Genomic DNA, 24226 nt, shown 5'->3' on the forward strand with positions numbered 1-24226 from the left:
CCAGTATTCTGTAGTCGCCACCTGTAGGCAATTATGACCTTGCAGAGTTACTCAGATTGCGAGCACAGACCAACTATTATACCTGTGCAGACTTGCTCTCCAGTACACCTGCCCACCATCAAGAGTCGGCAAACTTTGGCACTCAGTCCGCCTGTAAATAGGTACAGTCAGGCAAATTTTGCAGATTTGATGGGATGAGTGGTCTGCAATCCACTTGTGTGACCGATACAGATTTGGTTACCTAATAGTCTGTGTCGTGAGAGAGAGAGAGAGAGAGAGAGAGAGAGAGAGAGAGAGAGAGAGAGCGCCTTTCGACTTGCTACAGCGTCCGTGCCTGCGCCTCTGCCTTCTATTACCACTTGCGTCTACACCTGGCACTCTCCAAATCGTCCTGCGCCCCGCCTTCTTGCGACTGTGCTACGTGGCAGATTGGAGGTAACGACAGCACGGCCCTGTCCCCCGCTGACACCCTAGTCGTCCTGCAGTCGTGTGGGATCTGTGTTTCCACAGGCCTGCGGCAGTCACAGTTCAGGAGCGGCAGTGCCTGAGGAGGATCTTTGTCCTCCTTCCTTCCTGTGGCAGGTGACTGAACGACTGCGAGAGCCAGAAGCCAGTTCACAGCTACTGCACCTGTGCACAAAATTTTCATATAGGGCCTGAAGAACGGAGTCCAGCTCCTGTAAACCCTAAACCTGGCGGTTGTCAGAGAGGCGGCATCCTGAACAGCGTGCCCACTGATCTATATAAAGAAGGCGAGAGAGAGAGAGAGAGAGAGAGAGAGAGAGAACGAGAGAGAGAGAGAGAGAGAGAGAGAGAGAGAGAGAGAGAGAGAGAGAGAGAGAGTTCGTCCGCTGTGTGAAGACAGCAGTATGGCTGGCCTGGATTTGGATTTTCTTGATCGGACGGTGGCAGCCCTTGGCCCTGATTCCGATGCAGAGGAGCCGGAAGATATGGTGCCATGCACGGAGGAGTTGCCGCCAAGTTCTGAACAGCCGCCTGCCGGCAAACGCTCCAAGCCTACGCTTGATGAGCCCATGAGTCCTCCGGAACGCTCCTATGCGCAAGTGGCCTCTGATCCGGTGGATTCGCAGGAAATCGACTGGGAGCATTTGCTGGACTTCGCCAATACTCTGCTTGGCGATTATGTCCAGCATAATACCGAATCTTTTTCTGTTGCGGGAACGGATGATGTGCTGGAAGCCACGGTGGACCCCAAATCCGTCTTGCGATCCTTCTCGGTGTTCTATGACCGTGCAGTTATTCTTTTCTTCACTGGCAGGATCCCAATGCTTTCGCATATTCGCCAGTGGCTGCACCATCTATTGCAAGGGGAGTCGGTTGAGGAGATTTTCCTTGGACCTCGCGGGTTTTATGAGGTCCTGCTGAAATCGGAAATGCATCGCGCTGAGCTCCTGTCCAAGTTGCCGCTATTCTTTGATCGCCGCCTGGTTCATGTTGTGCCATGGCGCCCCATGGCCGACTTCCAGCGTTTGCTTCAACGCGAATGCCCGGTGTGGGTAGAGGTGGAAAACTATCCGGCGGTCTATTGGCCCATGTTGAAGGATGCGATGGCAGTTGTGGGAACAGTGCTGGTTTCCCCAAGCCTCAGGGCGATGAACCGCAACCGTTTATGCATGCTATGGGACACGGCCAGGAAAAGGCCTGCTTGGCTTCGCCTCAATTGTTCGGGCATGCATCCTTTGTATTTTCGCTTAAAATGGGGCAACTTTGCGGGCCACTGCTTTTCATGTGGTAAATTGGGGCATTTCATGGCCGAATGTCCTGAAAAGCAATCGTCTTCGGATGATGCGCAGGTTGTGCTGCCCAAGGACGATATGCTGCTTGATGCCACGCCCCAGGAAGCCCTTCAGTCTCCTCATGTCATGGACAAAGGCAAACAACAGGTCCGAAGTGTGGATTCCCGTCGTACTGACTGGATTGAGGCACGTCCTCAAAAAGGTAAAAACTTGGATACAGGCCTGGCGGATCCTGGGCCTCCCGCTTCCCAGGATTCCGTGCGCACGTATACGCGCCGGAAAGAAATGGCCACTTCACAGCAGGCTCCACGTCCTAGGGCCCCGTCGGGCCCCCGCAATCAGGCTCCAAGGAGAGCCTATACCGACGGCCCCAGAGGCCCACCTGCCAAGCTGGCGTTCGATGCCAAAGGAAATGTTATTACACCCTGGGATTGGCGTTATCCCCGCCCCTCTCCCAAGGCAGTGGATTGCCCTTCTACCTCCAACGCAGGTCGCCAGAATTCTTTTGCAGTATTGGCTGATTTTCTGGATGAGGGTGTCCTGGATGCTCTCGCGGAAAAGGTGAAATCGAGGCAGCAGGTGCCTCGTTCCTGACTTCCTTCTTTGAGGATACATGAAGATAGCCACGTGGAATGTGCGAGGCATTTGCTCTCGCCATAAGCAACATGCCATGTGGACCGTCTTGCATGAGAACCAGTGGGATGTATTGTGTGCAGTTGAGCACAAAAGTCACGGTGAAGCAAGAAAAGTGATGGATTGTCATGGATTCCGCCTGTTTTATGCAGGGACCCATGCTACGCACTATTCGGGCGTGCTGATGATTGTCCATGAGAAATATCAGCCTGTCCTTGTTAAAAATGATGTGCAGGGCCGCTTTCTGGTGATCGAAGTCTTATTTGAAGGCGAGATTTTATGGCTGTTGGGCCTCTATGCTCCGAATGATCCCGCATCCCGGCGGAATCTTTGGTCCACTTTGCAGGGCTCCATGTCACTTGGCCGAAGGGGATTCTTGATGGGAGATTTCAATATGTGTGTTGACTCTTCTCAGTCCACTTCAGGGCTTTCGGTAATGGATACGCCGGAAAGCCGGGTGTGGAGTTCTTTTGCTTTGCACGTGCTCAAGCAAGATCTTTGGTCGTGGCTTCACCCTTCTTTTTCAGGGTTTACGTTTCATTCCGCACAATATGCAACTACCTGGTCGCGGCTGGACAGAATGTATATCATGCAGGGCGATGACTTTCTTTCCGACATGCTGGAAATGAAGGTCTTGCGGCAATATGCGTTGTCGGACCATTTCCCCCTCCAGCTTGAGATGCGTGCACACTCTATTGCACCTTTTGTGCAATTCCTGGATAGGCTCCCTTTACGTTTCAACTCCTCTTATCTGAAGCATTCAGTTTTCCAGGGCTATATGCAGCAGTTGATTGAGAGGTTCTTATTGGACTTCGCCTCTGAGGGCTGGCCTTCATTTGCACGGCTGCTCTCTAATGTGCAGCGGGTTGCTTGCCAGTATGGGATCCATCATGCCTCGCTTTGCCGCCGACGTCGACATGCAGCCGAAGACTTACTGGCCTTGGTCCGTTCCTTGCTCCTGGATTCCCCTGATGATGATTTTCTGCTGTCTCTGGAGAGGCGGTTGGCCCATCTTATTCAAGTGTTTCAGTTGAAATCTTATCAACAGGCCAAGCTGCACAACTTGATGGACACAATGCAAGATAGCACCTGCCAGTCTCATAAGTTCTTTCGCGCCTTGCATGCATCTCCGCCCCGCGAAAATATGACCAGACTCCAGGATTCAGAAGGTCGCATGGTCACGGATCCGCAGACCATTGTCACTATGTGCAGAAACTATTTTATGGATCTTCTTGGTTCCTCTTCCTCGCCTTCTAGCCAGGTTATGCATGCCCGTGCGGTCTTCTATCATCTGGTCCGCCAGCAGGTTCCAGTTGATATGCAAGCCGCTTTGGAGACGGATATTTGCGAGGACGAGGTTATGGATGTTTTGTTGCACCTGCCGAATGATAAAAGCCTTGGATGGGATGGTCTCACTAATGAATTCTTTCAGACCTCGGCCACGCAGTTGGCGAAGCCATTGGTGGCCATGTTTCAGCAGGTGTGGGAAACGGGGGTCATGCCCTCCTCATGGAAAGAAGGCCTTATCAAACTAATTCCAAAGGTCCCTTCGCCGTCAAAGTTGCAACACTGGCGACCAATCTCGTTGATGGGCTCCATGTATAAAATCTACTCCAAAGTGCTGGCGAATCGGCTCCACAAGCACCTTCCAGCTATTGTGCATCCTCTCCAATATGGTTTCATTAAGGGCCGCAACATTCTGCATAATATCTTAAATGTGCAAATGGCCATTGACTATGCGCGGCACTCCGGTCAGGAAGTGGTATTGATCCAATTGGACTTGGAAAAGGCATTTGATTATGTGGACTGGTCTTTCATTGCAGACCTCATGTCGGCTATGGGCTTTGGTACTCGAATGTCCCGATTGATCTACACCATTAGTGCTGAGGCTTCCTCCAGAGTTATGCTTAATGGTGGAGTTACAGAGCCATTTGTCCTTGCACGTTCGGTTCGACAGGGTTGTCCTTTGAGCCCTCTCTTCTTTGCCCTGGTGACTCACCCGGTCCTTTCAATGTTATCCTCCATGGCAGCCTCTGCCCATCTGGCCGGTCTGTCTCTTCCGTTGGGTCAGCACTTCGTTAGCCAATCTTTGGCGGATGACACCTTTATGATTTTGCAGGCGGACAGGGACAACATTCGAAGGGCATTAGATGTTTGGACACTCTTTGGTCAGGCCTCTGGGCTTCGCATCAATGCCCTTAAGTCAGCCCTTCTCAGTTGTACGGAGCTTGATTTGCAGTCCTTAGGCTGGCAAGGCCGGGTGGTTTCCCGTGGCTCCATTGTCAGGCATCTTGGATACCCATTGGGGGTGGATGTACGGCCAAAAGCCCTGCTGGAGTGGATTTCACAAAAATTGGCAGCAAAGTTTATGTATTGGAAGTCGCAAGCGTGGCCATTCCATGTCCGCCTCAAAGTGGCCCAGACAATCATGCTTCCAATGCTAACGTATTTCTTGCCATTGTTGCCATGGACTCCTACTACTTTGAAGGCCCTCACTCAGCCCATCCGTTTCATGCTATGGAAGAAGGACTCACTGCAGGCCGGCATTTCCTGGATTTCTTGGTCACACGCATGTACCCCTAAGCGCATGGGTGGCGGAGCGATTTTGGATGCACACACTCATATGTTAGCTCTCCGTTGGTCCCTTTTTCGTGCCATGTGTGTGGATCACCACCCTTGGTCCATCATAGCCCGTTATTTTCTTGAGGACAGCGGGCTCCGCCATGGCAACACACGGCTTCGGGCTTCCTGGTGGCATGTCCTTAATGCTGACTCTCGTGTTTCCAGTCCCTCTTCCTCGTTGTTACTGCACTTGGTCGCCTCTTGGAAAGTAGTGCTCCAAAAGGCCCGCTGGCACCCAGTGGGGGACCGCTTGCAGACTAATTCCTTTCAGCTGGAATTGTTGGCAGTATCGAGACTCCTTTCATGGGAAGATAAACATCAACTCAGACCAAGATTTAATCGCATGGCCCGTTTAGGTGTGATGTCGGTTGCGGATGCTACCCTTGCTACTCGCAATGTCCTCGTCTCATTTCGGATTGCTCGGCGACTCTTTAAGATCCCGCGTGGATACCGTGATTTGTGGGAGCTGCTTTCGTCGAAGCTTCAGGGTCGGCAACCCTTTCCTGCCTTGACGGTGGATCGCCCTTGGCAGGACTGGGATCTTGCAGGCCGCCTGAGTCTGGGAAAGGCCTCCACTAATCAGGTGTATCATCTTCTTGTTCAAGATCACCAATGGCTGGGAGAGAAAGCTAACACTGTTTGGGGACTGCGGAAATCGCTGTCATGGTGGCACAAAACGCTGATGGAGGGCTGGCAAAATAAGACACCTTTCAAATGCAAGGTTTTTCTTTGGCGGGTAATGATTGGTGGTCTTCCTCTGGCCTCGGCCCTTGCCAAGCATCGCATCTCGAATGGCAATTGTTTCTTCTGTACCACACCGGCGGAATCGGCCCGACATCGTTTTCTCTCTTGCCCGCTCACCAAGAATATCTGGTCACTCTTGTCGCACATTTGGCGCGCGGTGGTGGGATCCTCGCTAACTCCTTTCGATTGGGTTTTTGTGCGCCCGATGTATTCCGCACCGCCACAGTTGCATGAGAAGATCTTATTTCACTTTTTCAGATATTGGGGATGCTGGCACATTTGGACAACGCGCAATGCTTTTCTCTTTGATTCGGCCTCTAATATACCCCGACATATTGCCAGGCTTAAAGGGCTCTTGCATTGGCAGCTGGATATCATCCGACACTCCGACTTGCTCCCTCGAGAGGATTTGCATCCGTGGCATATGGCAATTGCCTCTGGGTCGTTGCCATGATTGGTGTAACTTTTTCAGTGCATTACTACGAGGCTTCCCCACACGTTGGCCTAGGGCCCTCGTGTATCTTGTAATCAGAAAAAAGAGAGAGAGAGAGAAAGAGAAAACCTCTTCACATGATGGCTTTGTGTCATCATGTATCTTGTAATCTAGTATTTTTTTTGTAATTAATATAATTACCTTTTACGAAAAAAAAAAGAGAGAGAGAGAGAGAGAGCTCACCACAGAAACCAAAGGATCATCCTTAGATACCTGACCCTGACCAGTAGGATGCAACTCACCAAGCAAGCCTAGCCTGAAGTGAATCTGTGAGAGAGAAGGCTATACAGAGGTCCATATCTGTGACACAGTAGACAACTACATTGGATCCATACCATTAACTATAGCTCGAGTTAACACTATTGGGGTAAAGGCCAATGGCAAAAGTCCAAGGTGGAAACCCCTTGTACATGTACAAATTGTATAGTCACACTGGCAAGCATTGGAGAAATAGAATCTTCAAGTTGCACTTAGGATTATTGACAAGCCTAAAAGACATAGACGGGTTGATAGGGATTTTGGAGGAAGCACAATAGTCAGAGGATCAATTTAGGACTGCAAAGTAAGAAAAATAAGTGTGTTGTGCATCTATGTTAATTGTATTGTGTTTGGAAAAAGCACAAGTATTTGAGCAGCTTTTAGCATAGGTTTTAGCCTCTTAGACCTCCAATGCAGGTTCAATGGTAAGTGATGATTGGAAACAACATCCATGAACAGGGAGCAGCAGTAGAATATAGGTGCTTTAGCATGAAGAGTGAGCTGTCCACCTAGAGCAGCCAAATCAGGTCCGAGCAGTAGAACTCAACTAGTAGGAAGAACTTTTAAGCAATAGTATCCTAGCAGCAAGGAAATAAAATATAAGTGGAGTGAAGGCTCAAAACATCCCAGTCAGGAGCATCCCTAGTCATGCCTTCAAGTAATTATGCAGCTATAGTAGCCACAAGATGTGCCTTCAATTTAAACTATAATTGAGGGCAATTGCTTTTTATGAAGTACCTCAAATATTGGTCGGTAATAATCCTACAAGATCAAACTGGATGTAGGTATAGTTCCTAGCCTTGCGATACCAGGTGTGGCTGATTGTAGCTACCCAAGATTCTAATAAAAGATTTTCTATCCATATATTGTGTGAAACAACATATATTGATTAGCATACTTGTTAAGGAAAATTGGAAGTTATTTATCCTTATAAGTTTCTTAGACTTTTTTGTTAAATATTCATAGTTCAAACTTTTGAAGGGAATTGTTATATCACACACGCACGCACGCACGCACGCATGCACGCACACACACACACACACACACACACACACACACACACACACACACACCAAACGACTAGTTTCTCTAATTTCTCCATCTTATCTATATCTTGAAACTTTTAAATTTTTAATGGTCATTGTGGACACAAAAGATTTGATTATGTGATTGTGAAGGGGTATAGCTCGTTGGTTTTTAATCATTGCTTTTAATGTGCAAAATTGTCCATTACATGCATACTATACAGTAATATTAGTTCATGTATATCTATGCAATTTAAAATGAATTTTGGTAAATCCTCTTAAGTGGACTTAGCCCTCTTGTGGGGCTACCAAAGCCCTATGGTAGTTTCCACTATTGCACCCTATCTAGACCATGAGCAGTAGAGAAGAAACAAACTATCCCAAATTGCACCAAATATGTGATTCCCATAATGTCGGGCTCCTGCATGGCCAATGTCGAGGTTTTAAGTGATAGGAAGTTGTAGCTTGAGGAGGAGAAGAAGTTTCCATAAGAAACCATGAGCTAAGATGTCCTCCTTTAACCACACCAACCCCTCCAATGTTTGCAAGTCCAAAACTATCTATGGAGCTTGAGAGGATAATATGAAAAATGGAAGTCTCATGTGCATTGAGGTTGAGATGAAGCTAGGCGAAGCTCAATGGATTAGAGATGGATCAAATACCATGTTAGAATATCAAAGTTGAAGCATGGAAGAGTATTCAAAAGAGGGAGAAGAGACTCACAAAGTACAAGATACAAAAGATATTGTCTATTTATTTGCTCATGAAAGTACAACTGGTACACTCTCTCATCTACTAAGAGTATCCTTTGGCCATGTTTATATAGCCTTTGAGTGAGCTAGGTTTAGGGTTTCCCCATATCCTCTAATCTATTCATACCTCACCTTCCCTCATGCACCTTTGCTTGCATAGGATTCTCATGCTATACTTCTAACAATTGATTTGTGGCTTGTTGTTCCTTCTTATTATTGTGCATTGGTGTGAGATAGATTTTAGGTCACGTGTTTATGATCAATCAATTTCTCCTCAATAATACTACATGTGTAGTGGTGATCCTTATTCTCAATCAAGTTTTCTTTTCTTCAAGACAAAGGTTAACTCAACAATGCTTAAAGATGAGTTTGCTAGAGAAAATTATCATTTGTAAAATCATTTATTCTTAAGATTGTTTTCAATAAATCCCCAATATAATAATAAATAAATGATCATCTTGTGCCTTTGAAGCTTTTTAAACTACTTTTGAATTTGTGATTATTTAAGTCTGAATTTTTATATAATCCAAGTCTATCTTTACCAAGAAGGTTCTCCTTATTCTTGCTTCAGTCTCATAAATACTCTTTATTCTCTCATGTTTATTTTAGAACTCTCCTTATTGTTTAGGTAGCATATGCACCTTGTACTTGATCATGTCTAATGACATGTTTAGGGGGAGAGAGAGAGAGAGAGAGAGAGAGAGAGAGAGAGAGAGAGAGAGAGAGAGAGAGAGAGAGAGAGAGTGTGTGTGTGTGTGTGTGTGTGTGTGTACATGCATACACACAATGAGTGATAGAAAAGAATTATCTTATCACTCCTCATGATATGCATATATTGAGTGAAAATGATTATCTTATCACTCCTCATGACTTTCATATATTGTGTTCACAAAGCATGCCAATGGGATTGCCTTATCATTACACACATATACTTATGCATTCATATTAAGTGGTAAGAGAAGATTGCCACTCATGACATGCTACCATAGAATTCATGACATATGCAAATTAGAAGTCATTCTCTGCCACACACTACGAGAGAGAGAGAGAGAGAGAGAGAGAGAGAGAGAGAGAGAGAGAGAGAGAGAGAGAGAGAGAGAGAGAGAGAGAGAGAGAGAGAGAGAGAGAGAGAATATAGTTAATAGTAGCATAAGGATTATGATTGATTATGATTTATTTATTTTCAAAAGAGATTTTTAAATATTATTAATATTAAAAATATGGTTAAATTTTTAAAAATAATTAAATAAATAAAACCCTTTAAAATATTCTTAATTAAGATTATGATTAGGAGAGAAATTAGAATAGTAAGGACAAGGTTAGAGAGAATAGATACGTTGCTTATAAACCACATACACATATACATATAATACTCATGCACACACATTAATTGGTAGGAAAAGATTGCTACTCGTGACATGCTATCAGCGAATTCAAGACGCATACCAATTGGTAGTCCTCCCCGTCCACACATCCCCCACAACGAGAGAGAGAGAGAGAATAATTGTGGTTTCTCTATATTTTAATTTAGGTTCTAAAATATTATTTATCAATAGTTTAAATATATCTATAATTAAAAAATAAATGATAATTTATCTTAAAAAATTTAATATTTAAAAAAGATAAATATTAATAGTAGTATAAGAATTATGATTGATTATGATTTATTTACTTTCAATTTTTTTTCTAAATGTGATTAAAATGATTTTTTTTTAAAAAAAATTCAATTAGAATAAGACAAACCCTTTAAAATGTTTTTAATTAGGATTATGATTAGGAGAGAAATTACAATCAAATAATATATAGATTACATGTAAAACACATACACATACATGCATATACACTCATGCATGTATAGTAAGTTGTAGCAAAAGATTTCCACTCATGGCATGCTACCATCAAATTCATGACATATGTCAATTAGCAATCTTGCCACTCCACATAAATCACACAATTAGAGAGAGAGAGAGAGAGAGAGAGAGAGAGAGAGAGAGAGAGAGAGAGAGAGAGAGAGAGAGAGAGAGAGAGAGAGAGAGAGAGAGAGAGAGAGAGAGAGAGAGAGAGAGAGAGAGAGAGAGAGAGAGAGAGAGAGAGAGAGAGAGAGAGAGAGAGAGAGAGAGGGGAAAAGTTACCCAAAAGAGAAATAATGACATTTACCTAGTCCCACATATTTTAATTAGGATTATGTTGAGGAGAGAAATTAGGTTAGTGAGGCCAAAGTTAGAGAGGATAGATGTGTTGCATGTAAAACACATATACATATATGCATATATACTCATGCATGCACACTAAGTGATAGGAGAAGATTGTCACTTATGATATGCTTCCGTCAAATTCACGATATATGCTAATCCATAGTTCTCTCCTTCCACACACACCACAAAGAGAGAGAGAGAGAGAGAGAGAGAGAGAGAGAGAGAGAGAGAGAGAGAGAGAGAGAGAGAGAGAGAGAGAGAGAGAGAGAGCTTGGGAAAGTTACTATATATATATCCTCTACATCATGTGCGTTAATGTAACGTGTCCGTCTGAGCTTTCCTTTTGGTGGTACATTCTTAGTAGCCCAATAAGAGATATCCTAGGAAGCACCATTCGGGATTTTGTGAAAACCCTTAGAGTTTGCTGACTAGCCTCGCTCGAGTCTACCCTGTAGTGGAAGTTCCAGTCATTTCCACGAGGATCGACCTGAGTCTTTTTGGTCAATTCAATTACTAATGGTTGATTAGTATTGGTGGCTCGAGATTCCATTCCATATAGGAATTGTTGACTAAAACATACTTACATTGTGATGGGTTTAAAGTGATAGGGAGAAGTATGACACTTTAAATCCCTTCTGCCCGGGGTTCTAAAGTGATGCGAGTTAGACTTTTTAGTTTCTAATGTACCATAATGTGCGATTTTTTAATTCCTTCTTAGAAAAGATCTTGGTCTACTAAGACCATCCGGCCATAGGTCTAGATCTGTTAGCCATCCTCCCACTTCCCTTGAGAGAGTAGTTTTAGTTACCTAATTACCTACCACTTTAGGTTCAACATATAAAAATAGCTTATTTGAATTATCTCATGATACGAATTCGTTACATGCCTTTAATTAACGACACAAAAAAATAAAACAATTCCTTCTTAATAGTTCCTTTCATAAAAATGAACGTTTACAAATATTTTATTGTTCGAGTGTATTATTCTCTAAAAGTTCCATTCCCCAACTAGTATTGGAACTTCCAAGACATAGTCTAGAAATCGAAGGGTAGTTGGCAATTTTTGTAAGAGCCTTAGGAGTTTATGACCAGAGCCTCCTAGTATCCTTACCCCCTCATGCAGACTAGAGTTTCCTATGACAAAACCTTTCGCGACATGATTGGTCTATACTCACTAATGCAAAACAAAAAAGTAAAACCCTTGGAGTAGGTTTTATTTACATTGGCCTTGGGGAGGTCTAGTGCCATGAAGAACACCAACCTCGGTTGGTGTTCTGTGCTCACCAGAATATTGTCTCAATCGGCATTCTATACTCAGTCATTCATCTTTTAGTCTGATGATCTTAGAAAACATCAATACCTAGCTTACAATCACAAACATCTTATTTCAAGTGCATTATACATAAACTTTTAACAAGTTTATTTCTAAGACAAATCTTTTCTTTCCAAAAAGTAATACCATCGAGACAATTTAGCATAAGTGAAAAAATTAGCGTAGGTGGCAATACTTTAATAATATTGAGATAAATTAGCACAAGTGGAAAAAATAGCATAACTGGCAATACCTTAATAACATCAAGACAAATTACCATAAGTGGCAAAATTACCATAAGTGGAAATACCTTCCAATAGTCTTCCTGGATTCCCTCTTCCTTGGAGACTAGTTTAGACTGAATTTAAACAAGAATTTCATACTTGAGAATAACTTCCTTAGAGTTTCATGGGTCCTTACCCGCAATAAAGGAAAATCCTAGTTAGTTTAATTACAAAAAGTATCCTTTGGCGATTTCATCTCAAGGTCTCTTATATACTGAGGATTAGCGTCCGTGATTATCCATCAGAGATTTCGTTCGATCAACACAAAATCAAAAATATTAAATCTTTTAGGGATATAGTACCTTCCTTGTACTTGCTCAGGTTCATCTTGTATAGGTCTAAGTTATCCCTTAGAATTTGCAGTTAAGAATTCTTTAAAGCGATTATATGTAAGAATAAAATAAAATCTTATTTTACGAATGTGGCTTTTGTTGCATGTTCATGGGATGAAGGTATGCTATCTGTTTTTATTTTAAAAAAAATAGTATCTAAGGATCCACGACTAGTGCTTGGTTGATGATATTCACAACTTCATTTGTAATTCTTGTACTTGTTATTCTGTTTGTAGTAATTGTATTCGCAGTGTTATTGGTAGTTCGTGCTTTTTCAATCTTCGTAACTTTCTTCTTTAAGGCCATGGTCTTTATTCCCAAGATTGCAAAAGTGGATTTTGGCGAATGAGCTTGGGGATAATTAGATTGATAGGGGGGAAGACAATCACCAAGAATTTAGAAAAATTGAGAAAAGTCTTGATTCCACAGAGAAATAGGATAGAAGGGATGGAGGATTTGAATTCAAGAGCTCGTAGAGTATCCTCCTTGTCTTCGTGATAATACTGTGCTCGCACTTCTCTTATCCCACTCCCTCTTGTTCTATACTCTTAAGAATGGCATCTACCCTCTTGCTCGGACTGCTCTCAATGGCTCCCCATGCCTCGTATTTATAGTTAAATTGAAGAAGAAGGGTTGTGGCTAAGAAGAAGAGCTCTTTATGGAAGGGATCTTGGCAAAATAAGCAATTTGAACTTTTCAAGATGCAATTTGATGCTTGTGATTTGATCTTTGAGACCCAGATAAGCTACCATAGATGTTATGACTGATTCACTTGGCTCTTAAATGATCTTGCTTCAACCCAAGCCTCTCGTCAAACTGAGAAGAGGGGGAGATTGCTGGAGTTAATTGCTGAATTACCGAATATGAATTCATGCTTTTTGGTTCATAATCAGAGATGTCGAATTGGAGGAGATAGTGAGCTTTTTTTTTCCATTAAAATAGGGGGGAGGCGGCAGCCTATATGTCTCCATCTCCCTCTCAATCTTTTTTTTTTTTAATAAAGCATTAAGATTTAAGCTTAAAGCTTTCGTGACTTATCTTACTTGCCAAGTTTTAAATGTGTTTGGTCAACTTCAACATATGGCTCACAATTCTCGTTCATGCGATAGCTTTTGTTATAGTCCTTGTTAATCCATGAAAATTTCGGGTTATGATCCTTGGGTCATTTTGCTTGAGATATTCTCTATTTAATGATTTAGATTTCTTCAAGTCTATTTTTGTAAGAAGTTGGGAAGATTTTAAATTAAATTTCGGATATCATAGTTCAAGGCCTATTTATAAATATCCTTATCTATGAATTTTTTTAATTTAAAAAATCATTTTCTATTCAATCTATAAATAATCCCTTTATATATATATATATATATATATATATATATATATATATATATATATATATATATATAAGTATATATATATAAGGTGTGAAATAGTGAATTTTTGAAATTCTATCCTGAACAGGGTAGTTATAGAAAATGGCCCATAACTCTAGATAGACATGTTGGATTGGCACATATGAGGTATAAAAATGAAGTATACTTCAATAAGTAACCATCCATGTCTTAAAAATACACATTTGACATTAGTAGGCTAATTATTTTGAATATAAAAAATTTATACAGCAAGTTGTCCATTGTTTAATGAGCTAGTATCTCCCTGGAGAAGCCATGGAAATTATTTTAACTATAAAACACGCTTCCAAGAATATTCTTCCATACTAGGCAAACCCTTTCATTCAATAAGATATTTTTTAACCCCTCTTTTGGAGCCAGTGGAACCATCAGATTTGTGATTTGAGCATCAGATTGCTAATTTTGCCAAGATTCTCTCCATAAATAACTCTTCTTCTTAGCCTCAACCCTTCTTCTCTAATTCAATTATAAATATGAGGCATGGGGAGAAATTTAGAGAAGCACAAGGAGACCTCGAGAGGCTGCGAGAGAGGTAGAGAGAGAGAGATAGAAGGATACCCCTCCAAGAGGATACGAGAAGGAGCTTGAGAGAGAGAAGAGTTACCCCAAGAGGCTACGAGGGAGAGTTAGCTCAATCCCCCATGTCTCGGTCTTCGACTAGGCCATATTCTCTTACGCTCTCCCATCTCAAATTTATTCCGTCTTTCCTATCTCTCAAATGCACTTACAGACAATGGCTCCAAAGCGATGAGGTGGAAAGACCATGGGAACCACTGCAACTGGTCAAGTAACAGGTATTGCCAGAGATATGGGAGTGCTTGAGGTTGCCGGAGTTGCCACTACCAACAGAACATCGGGTGTGGCAAATGCAAGTGCGAGAAAAGACGAAATTTTCAATTTTGTTGTGCCAAACCAGGTTATTTACTACCAGGTTATTATTTTTTCACTTAAAATAATAAGGTTTTTACCAAAATTTTACATAAAATATTATCTTTTGTATTTTTCACTTACAGGAATTGACAACTTCATCCAGAAAGCATACTAGCATATGCATAAACGATTAATCACTATGAATTGCAACTAGATTAATTGAGATTCTAAATTGTAGAATCATGTTGGAAATAGTTGCCAGAGGTTTTTGCACATATGTCTTTATGCGCACTCGATATAGTTATGGTCAAATGTGACAAAGTTAAGTGTTGACTTACGCTTAAAAAGTGAAACCTTATTTAAAGGTCACACAACATAAGTGTATACAATAGTACTAAGGTCTGTAGGACCATTCACACTGGGTCTAAGACCATCGACTTATTTAATGTTTCACACTTGCTGATACAGCTGGACACAACTAATGTCGGTCATACATACTGATAGGAGAATAATGGGAGCTTGATATTCTAACACTCCCCCTCAAGCTCAAATCATCTGATGAACTCCAAGTAGCTGTCTAAAACTACTAAACTTATCTTTACCCAAAGACTTGGTAAAGATATCTGCAATCTGTTCATTAGTCTTCACATGCATAAGATCTACTCTCCCTGCAAGAACCATCTCTCTGATAAAATGGTAGTGTACCTCTATGTGCTTTGTCCTAGCATGGAATACTGTATTCGTTGCTAGGAGTACACTACTGAGATTGTCGCATAATAAGGTCACTGGAGCATCCACCTGAATATCCAAATTAGCCCATAAGATTGAGCAGCCATGAAATCTCGCATGCTGCTAATGCAGCACCCCTGTACTCTGCCTTAGTACTACTAGACAATGCAATCGTTGGTTGCTTCTTGCTGCTCCAGCTGATCATGCCACTTCCAAAGTCAAAAGCATAACTACTCATAGATCTGCGATCATATGAGCATCCTGCCCAATTCGCATCTGTGTATCCAACTAGTTTTAAGGGCTTATCTCTCATATAGAACATCCCATAATCTATAGTGGACTTAACATATCTCATAATCTGCCTAACAGCATTCAAATGTGGCTTCATGGGCTTCTGCATAAACTAACTTATGAGCCCAACTGCATAACTCAAATGTGGCCTAGTGATGGTCAAGTAGATTAGACTTCCAACCATCTGCCTGTACATAGTCACATCCTGAATTTCAGCTCCAGTGCTAATGTCCAACTTGACATTTTGATCAAGGGGTGTATCCAATGGTTTGCATTCAGCCATGCCATACTTTTTCAGCATTTCCATGGCATAATGTTTCTGCATCAACCATAAACCATTTTCAGCCTTGATTACCTCAATACCCAAAACGTACTTCAATTCACTGAGATCTTTCATGTCAAATTCAAATTTCAGCATCTTCATTACATGCTGTATGCCTAAGTCATCATCACCAGTGATTATCAAATCATCAACATATATGATCAGCACTACCAAGCCACTGTCAGTCTTCTTTGTAAATAGGTTGTGATCAGCCCTACCAACAGTAAATCCCAACCTCTGCAAGTAGTTATTGATCCTAGCATGCCAAGCTCTTGGAGCCTACTTCAGCCCGTACAATGTCTTTTTCAGCTTGCATATATAATGCTGAAAATCAGGGTGAACATACCCTTCTGGCTGAACCATATAGACATCCTCTACTAAGTCACCATTAAGAAAGGCATTCTTCACGTTCATCTGCTGTAATTTCCAGCCTCTAGCAGGAGCCAAAGCAATCACCGTGCGTATGGTTGCCATCTTGGCAACATGGCTGAATGTTTCCTCATAATCAAGTCCATACTGTTGGGCATACCCCTTAGCAACCAGCTTGGCTTTGTACCTTTCCACACTGCCATTCAACTTGCATTTGATTTTGTAGACCCATTTGCAGTCAATGGTCTTTTTTCCTTCAGGCAGTGGCACAAGATCCCGTGTCTTATTTTTAGCCAACGCATTCATTTCTTCATCCATGACTACACACCAGTTCTCATCTTCTACTACTTCAGCATATGTACCTGGTTCTTTGATCTCCACCACTTTTGTCATGTAAGCATAATTCTTTGCAGAGTAGCCACTGTATGTCAACTTGTCAACAGAGTATCTGACCCTCTGTGAGCGTCTAGGTTGTGGTGCACTGCTCGATTCCCCTCTCTCATGAGGTAGAATGTACCTGCTTTGCCTTGCGCCAGGCTTATAGACAGCCGGAATACCAAGTTCACTGTCTAAAGTATTAGCAGACTCATATCCAGAAGTCATTCTACCAGGTGTCATCATACCAGATGCATCCTCAGTAACTTTCTCTTTTCCTTTGCTATCCACGACATCATATCTTCCCCTCACTGACATACTGGTGTCAGTGGACGGTGAGCTCCTCAATCTCCCTGTCCATGGGGATACTGTCTGACTACTAGGTCCTGTCATAGCAGTGCTATACTGCAAATCAACTGTAGATACATGAGTGGAAGACATATCCGATGGCACTATAGCCAGTGATACATACCAAGAACCCTTCTCATAAAAAATAACATCTCTGCTCACTAAAGTCTCCCTGGTAGAGGGATCATAGCATTTGTATGCCTTCTTCTCCTGCGAATATCCAATGAGAACACACTTATGCACTTTTGGATCCAGCTTTTTCCTTTTTTCATCTAGAATATGCACATAAGCAAGACAGCCAAAGACTTTCATGTGACTTACATCTGACTTATAGCCATATAGCTTCTCAAATGGTGTCATTTCATGAATACCTACAATGGGAGTCCGATTCAAGATATACATGGCTGTCATAACAGCCTCAGCCCAATAATAGAGTAGCATCTTCTTCTCATTCATCATGGCACGAGCAGCTTCCATCAAGACCCTGTTCTTTCTTTCACCTATCCCATTCTACTGAGGAGTGTAGCTATAGGTAAGCTGCTTGCGTATGCCATTTTCAGGCAGAAAGTTGTCAAACTCATTTGACACATACTCCCCACCACTATCTGATCTCAAGCAAGAGATATAGCAGTCAAATTCCTTTTCAACCTGCTTTTTAAACTGTTGAAAAATAGCAAACACCTCATCCTTTGTCTTCAAAATGTAAACCCAAGTATAATGACTGTAATCATCAATGAATGTCACATAATACTTCTAGCCTCCCATGGATGCATTATGGGCTGGCCCCCAAACATCAGAGTGCACTAACTGCAACGGACGTGTACTCTGCCTTACATGCCTAACAAATGGCAACCTTGACTGCTTACCAAACTGGCAAGCATCGCATACATGACCAATATTTGAATATTGGAACTTGGGTAAACCTGTAACAAGCTGTTTTTTCTGCATAATTTACAGCCTTTGCAAATTCACATGCCTCACTCTCTTGTACCAAATTTCCAAATCTCTAATAGTGCCAAAAACATGGGCAAACATAGCTGAATTCAGCTCTGGCAAGGTAACATCAAGAGTAAACATTCTGCCATTTCTGTGACCACGAGCTATCAACTTGCATCCATTGCCAAACTCTTCAATAAAGCAGCCATGCTTATTGAATCTAACCTGCAAGTTCTGCTCTGTCATCTGACCGACAGATAGTAAGTTCTTCGTAATCGAAGGAACATGCAATACATCATGCAAATTTTTCTTTCTGCCATCATGAACCACAAGAGGCACTTTGCCTTTATGCTCAATGCTATGCTGCATGTCATCACCTGTACAGACATAGCCATGTTTTTCAGCCACCATATCAATGAACCAATCACCGTGAGGAGTCATGTGGTTTGATGACCCTGAATTAATGTACCAAACTGCATCATCAATGCATTTTTCAGCAACTTTGTCTTTTACATACTGCATGGCAAACAATCTGTCTCCTGAAGTATCATCTGCCTGACTAGACGTAATAAAAAGTCCATGTTGTTTGCCTTTCTAATTGCCCTGCTTCTTCCAGCAGTCCTTGGCAATATGCCCATACTTCCCGTAGTAATGACAATCCTTATCCTTGTTCGGATTGTCAGATGGACGGACGCTACTATTGCCAGGAGCCGTCATCTGCCTGACTAGACATAACAAAAAGTCCATGTTGTTTGCCTTTCTAATTGCCCTGCTTCTTCCAGCAGTCCTTAGCAATATGCCCATACTTCCCGCAGTAATGACAATCCTTATCCTTGTTCGAATTGTCAGATGGACGCTGCTGTTGCCAGGAGCCTCTGCCTCTAGGGCTAGATCTCCCCCTGCTTCTAAAGTTTCCACCACCTCTTGCATTTGATACCTGCTGGTTGTTATTGCCATAGGATGTATTTTGCTAGCCTCCTTTGCCAGATCCATAGCCTCTACCACGGTTTCCACGGCCGCGTTGATTGGAATAGAAAACTGCATCCTTGTTTTTAGAACTGCTAGATCATGTAGCCAAGCCAAGCTTAACCTCTTCATGAATGAGCAATGCAGCCAACTCATTGAAATCAAGCATTTCAGCCCGCACAAACACAGAAGTGTCAAAAGACTTATACTTAGGCCCCAAGCCATTCAAAGTCACAGCAACCATGTCTTCATCTTCAACCTGTGAACCAACAGATGCCAGTTGATCTGCAATGGTCTTAACCTCCATGACATAATCCTGTATAGATATGCTCTTTCTCTCCATGTTGTTGAACTTCTACTTCAACTGTATCTTTCTGGCACTTGTGGTTATGCCATAATACTTGACCAAAATGTCCCATGCATTCTTAGGAGAGCTGCAGTTCATTATCTGCATTACCATGGCATCTGAGATACATAAAGAGAGCCAGTGCAAGACTCTACGAGCTCTTTCTATCCAAGCTCGGTGTAATCATCTCTAATCAGCTGTAGGTCGATCTGGGAGCTCAGGTTCAGCTTTCGCTCCAGTCACCAACTCCCAATAGCCTTTCCCTATTAAGAAGTTCTCCATGCGAAACTTCCATATGGCATAATTGTTACTGTCAAGCTTTTCCCCCACTATTTGGGTTATGTTGTCAGTCCTCTCTGCATTAGCCATGTTGTACCAGACACTATTTAGTCACTGCCTGACTTTCTGCAAGTCAACAAGTATGACTGACCAAGTTCAATCCTCAACTATTCATGACAGTTTTCTACAATTGATTGCAGTAAAAAACTAGGGTATTTCAGCCCAATGACAGCTCAAAATAGTCCATAAACTAGTGGTCTAACTCATAAGTATAACAATCAATATATATGCTATGGAGTTGCTTCATCTTAAACTCCTACAACCTCACTGCCAGGATAAATACATATTGTCTGAAAACTGTAAACTGTGAGTAACTAGCAGCAATTTCAAGGCCAAAATCGATGTGTATACATGTCATACATGTTCCAAACCCTCTAGAATATCTGCTAGTACATGTGGTAGTCCAGACATAAGCATACGGTTACAACACAGTGCATAACCAGCAAGTACGGCTGTCAAATAACTTGTTCACAGATTGCAGTCAGCAAATACTCATTGAAGTCAAGCCTTTTTAGCTCCAAACTAGCTCAAAAACATGCCATACATCCACTTTAAAGTATCAAGGTCACTGCATGACCATATGGGCACCCATAGACAAGCTGTCTTCAAAAGCTAGTGGCATACATTGCATTTATAGTTTGTACCCAGCTAAGGCAATGTAAATGCACTCAATTTTAGCTTCAGATTTCAGTTTTTACTCATGCTCAATGCCTGATTCAATGCTCCAAGCATTCCCAGATATATTCCCAATAGCATATAGTTGTTAGAGACCAACAATGTCATAATATGCTTCAGTAGAAGATGATGCTTGCTGCCCGCATTCAATGACAGTTTTCAGCCTATCAATGGCTTCCAGATCAGAATATTTCAGTCATAACAGATCAGGTCCAACACATGAGAACATGTACATATGGCCTCCAAGCAAATGTCTAAGTCTTGTTGATGCTTTTAGGCATGACCAGGAGCTTCTGTAGCTCAAAGACGATCAAATGCAAGCTCCTTTCACTTTTCCAACAGTTTAGGACTGTTTTACAGATCTGTATACTCTAATTCCAGCTCATAGGAGAGATCCTACCCAAGCAATAGCATCTTGTAGTGTTCAAGTACCTTCTAAAGTGTGCAAACATGCTTTATAGCACTTGGTAGATGATCAGTGGCTTGATTTTCAGCCAACAGAGGCAGTCTTCTTACCTGGTGCAAACACGCTGGCAGCATGGGGAGTTCACAGCAACAAGCTTCTTCACCAATGATGCTCAATGCCTTCTCCAAGATGTTCAATAGAACCTTTGAGAGACTCCAACCAGGCCAGGAACAACTCTTGAGCAAGATCAAGACCAAATGACAACAATGCATACCCTGTGTGAGCAATGGTGAGAAATGACAGGCAACCCTTTTCTCTTTTCAACTTTGGCAAGTTAGTTTTCAATTCTTCTTCCCGCATGCACTCCACATAGCCCAGTCATGGGTGCTCTGATACCATGTTACGATTCAAAGATAGAGACAAGAGTGAAGAGTTGAGTGCTCTCTCCTTCTTTCATTATCTATTAGACCACACACATAACATAAGTGTATACAATAGTACTAAGGTCCGTAGGACCATTCACACTGGGTCTAAGACCACCACCGACTTATTTAATGTCCCATACTTGCTAATATAGCTGGACACAGCTAATGTCGGTCATACATACTGACAGGAGAATAATGGGAGCTTGATATTCTAACAAGAATATCCTTGTGGAATTTTGTATATCTTCCATAGGGTCGGAAAGATGGAAATTATAATAAACTTCCAATACAATAAAGAAATTTGTTTTATTCAAGAATTGTTTGAATTGTATGCATGTCCGTAAGATAAATTACGTGAAGGAACTTGTGATTTAACGGACTAAGTAAGGAAGCTGGTTGTATATGTTCCAATAAATGTGATGTAGGTAATTAAAAAACTAAAGATGATTCTGTCATCATCAAAGGAAAGCGAGTGGGTATAACTCCAACGGGTAAATTGACCAACTAGTCGTAGGTAGAACCAACTTGCATTTTTTTAGGGGCTCGGAATGGGATTTTGCCTTATGGTGGCCAGGAGGGTTGACATGCCTCACTTCCCTCCATCTCCCATTCTCTTTGAGCCAAGTACAATGGCAAGTCCACTTCAAATCGAGTAATCCTGTAGAAGTGGGAACTCAAAATTACTGATGCTAGTTGGCTGCTAGAAGACACGTCTGATTCTAGGAACCTAGAAATTCAAGTCGATCCTAGTGGGTTCGACCGGAACTCTTTCGTTGCGATGTAGACTTAGTGGGAATCTAAGTGACAAACCCCGTGATATTTCTAGGGAGCTCACCGAGCGGTATCATTTGGAAAACCTACTGATGGACTATAAAAAGGTACATCTTGGAATAAGCTTGGTGGACACCTCACAGTTGATATCAGAGTGCACGTTAGTATAGAATACGATGTAAGATTAAGAAAAATATATATTTTTAAATATAGCCTAGGACATGTTTTCTTCTCTTTGTTAATGTATGTTTTTGAATTATGGTAGAATAACGAATCTTGGAAATGATTCTTAATCTTCCGAGTAATGTTTATGTTAGCTATGCATTCATCCAGTTTTACTTGGAGAATTTAGATGATGCGGAGATTAGATCAGTTGTACAAACCCTCACCTCTATATCGTGAAAGATGGTGGATGATTAGCAGAGGGTACTGCTATATCGATGCAAGCCATCTAGCTTATCTTTTTAATAATCAAAAAAGGGTAAAATGGATGGAAGATCTTAAAGTTGTCGAGTTCTATCTATTTAATGAAGACAGTGTAAACTCAACCCTGTATACTAGAGGCAAGAACATCAAACTAAACCAGTATATTTATGAGGAAGTTAGGATGATCCTTCCACTCGACATAGTAAAAGTCATAGGTCGCTCTAGCCATTGCAACTATAAAAAGGATGGATTTCTTGAACTCCCTCAAAAAATATAGATTCATAGATATCTACTCTCAAAATCCAAGTTACTACATAAAGGATATACCAGAGTGTAATGCTTAGATTGTAGCAAGGAATCCTTTTTTGGAAAAAAATAAGATGAGCATGTGAGCTATCTGAATAATGTATTTCTTCCCATTTTATTACCTTGTACATCTGTTGTAACAAAGATTGATTGATACTTTATTAATAAGAGAAATAATGGAACCTTATTTTCCCTTGAAACCTCTGAAATTGCATTTTAACTTTAGCAATGATAAAAGAGTTTTAATTGAAATTATTTCAATAAATCAAGTGAGAAATAATTTTGAGTATCAAACTCTAATATTAATGCTATATAACTTTTGTAAAATTTAACTTGGGAATTGTTGAAAATTTAGCAGAATTTTGTATCCACAATAATTTCCAATGAGGCTCAAGAGAAAATGAATCTTTTGAAGCAAGTCAAACCTTCGAAATTTGATGGGAAAGGCGAGAATGTGGAAGCCGATGCAGAAATTTGGATCAATTCTATGAAAGATTATTTTACTAATGCTGGAAATGTCCTAGCCAACCAAGCCAATTAAATGTGAATGCACACTCTATAGTATCAAGAGATACTATGTCTGGTCTTTAAGCTTGACTCTTCTTCCTTATTAATGGTGATTATTTAATTCTTGTACCTGCTCTGCCTTGCGCCAGGCGTATAGACAGTCGGAATACCAAGTTCACTGTCTAAAGGAGCTACAATAACCAAAGCAAAGGAGGATTCAAAGGTCAAGAAAAAAGAACCCAAGACCAATTTTACCAAGGACAGAAGAAAAAGGCAAAATCTAATGCGATTCAAAATTTAGTTCCTATCTAGGGAAACATGGATGGTCTTAGGTGCTTTCACTGTAATGAGCCACAACATTTCAGGAGAGATTGTCCAAAGCTTGGTGGAAACCATCACCAAGGCCAATTTCGAGGTCAAGGCAGAGCTACCCAAGGCCATGATCAAGTAGCTATGGCAAGAGGAAGAATGTCAAATATTACCCTAAAAGAGACTAATGGGGAGGAAGACCCTACTATGGAAGAAGATATTGAAAAAGCAATTGTTCATGCTACATTCCATAGGAAAGGTCCCAATCATCAATATTTGATAATACAGACATCCGCCTAGTAGTCATCGAGGTAAATCATTTAAAGTTTTGATTGAACTATGGAAGTACACGCTCATTTATTTCACCAAAGTGTGCTAAGAAGTTAGGAATAGATACAATAAATGCATCAAAATTGCTTATGGAATTAGCAAATGGAAAGGAAGTACTTTCTACACAGCAAACTGCCAAGGTAGAGTTTAACTTAGGAGAAAACGTTTCAAGTATGAGGTTCAGAGTAATGAGCTTAGGAGCTTATGAATATTTACTGGGAATGGGTTACCTAATTTCCAATGATGCTCATATCCATTGTGGAAAAAGTCAAGTCACATTTCAAGTTTTGAACGGTGAAATAGCAACTACACAAGGTGAAACATGGAAACCTAAATTTCAATTAGCAAAGTCTTCTCAAATT

Source organism: Lygodium microphyllum, unplaced genomic scaffold (genome assembly GCF_053477565.2).
Source record: "Lygodium microphyllum isolate KBCC unplaced genomic scaffold, Lygodium_microphyllum_v1.1.10 scaffold_34, whole genome shotgun sequence".
NCBI classification, from domain to species: Eukaryota; Viridiplantae; Streptophyta; class Polypodiopsida; order Schizaeales; family Lygodiaceae; genus Lygodium; species Lygodium microphyllum.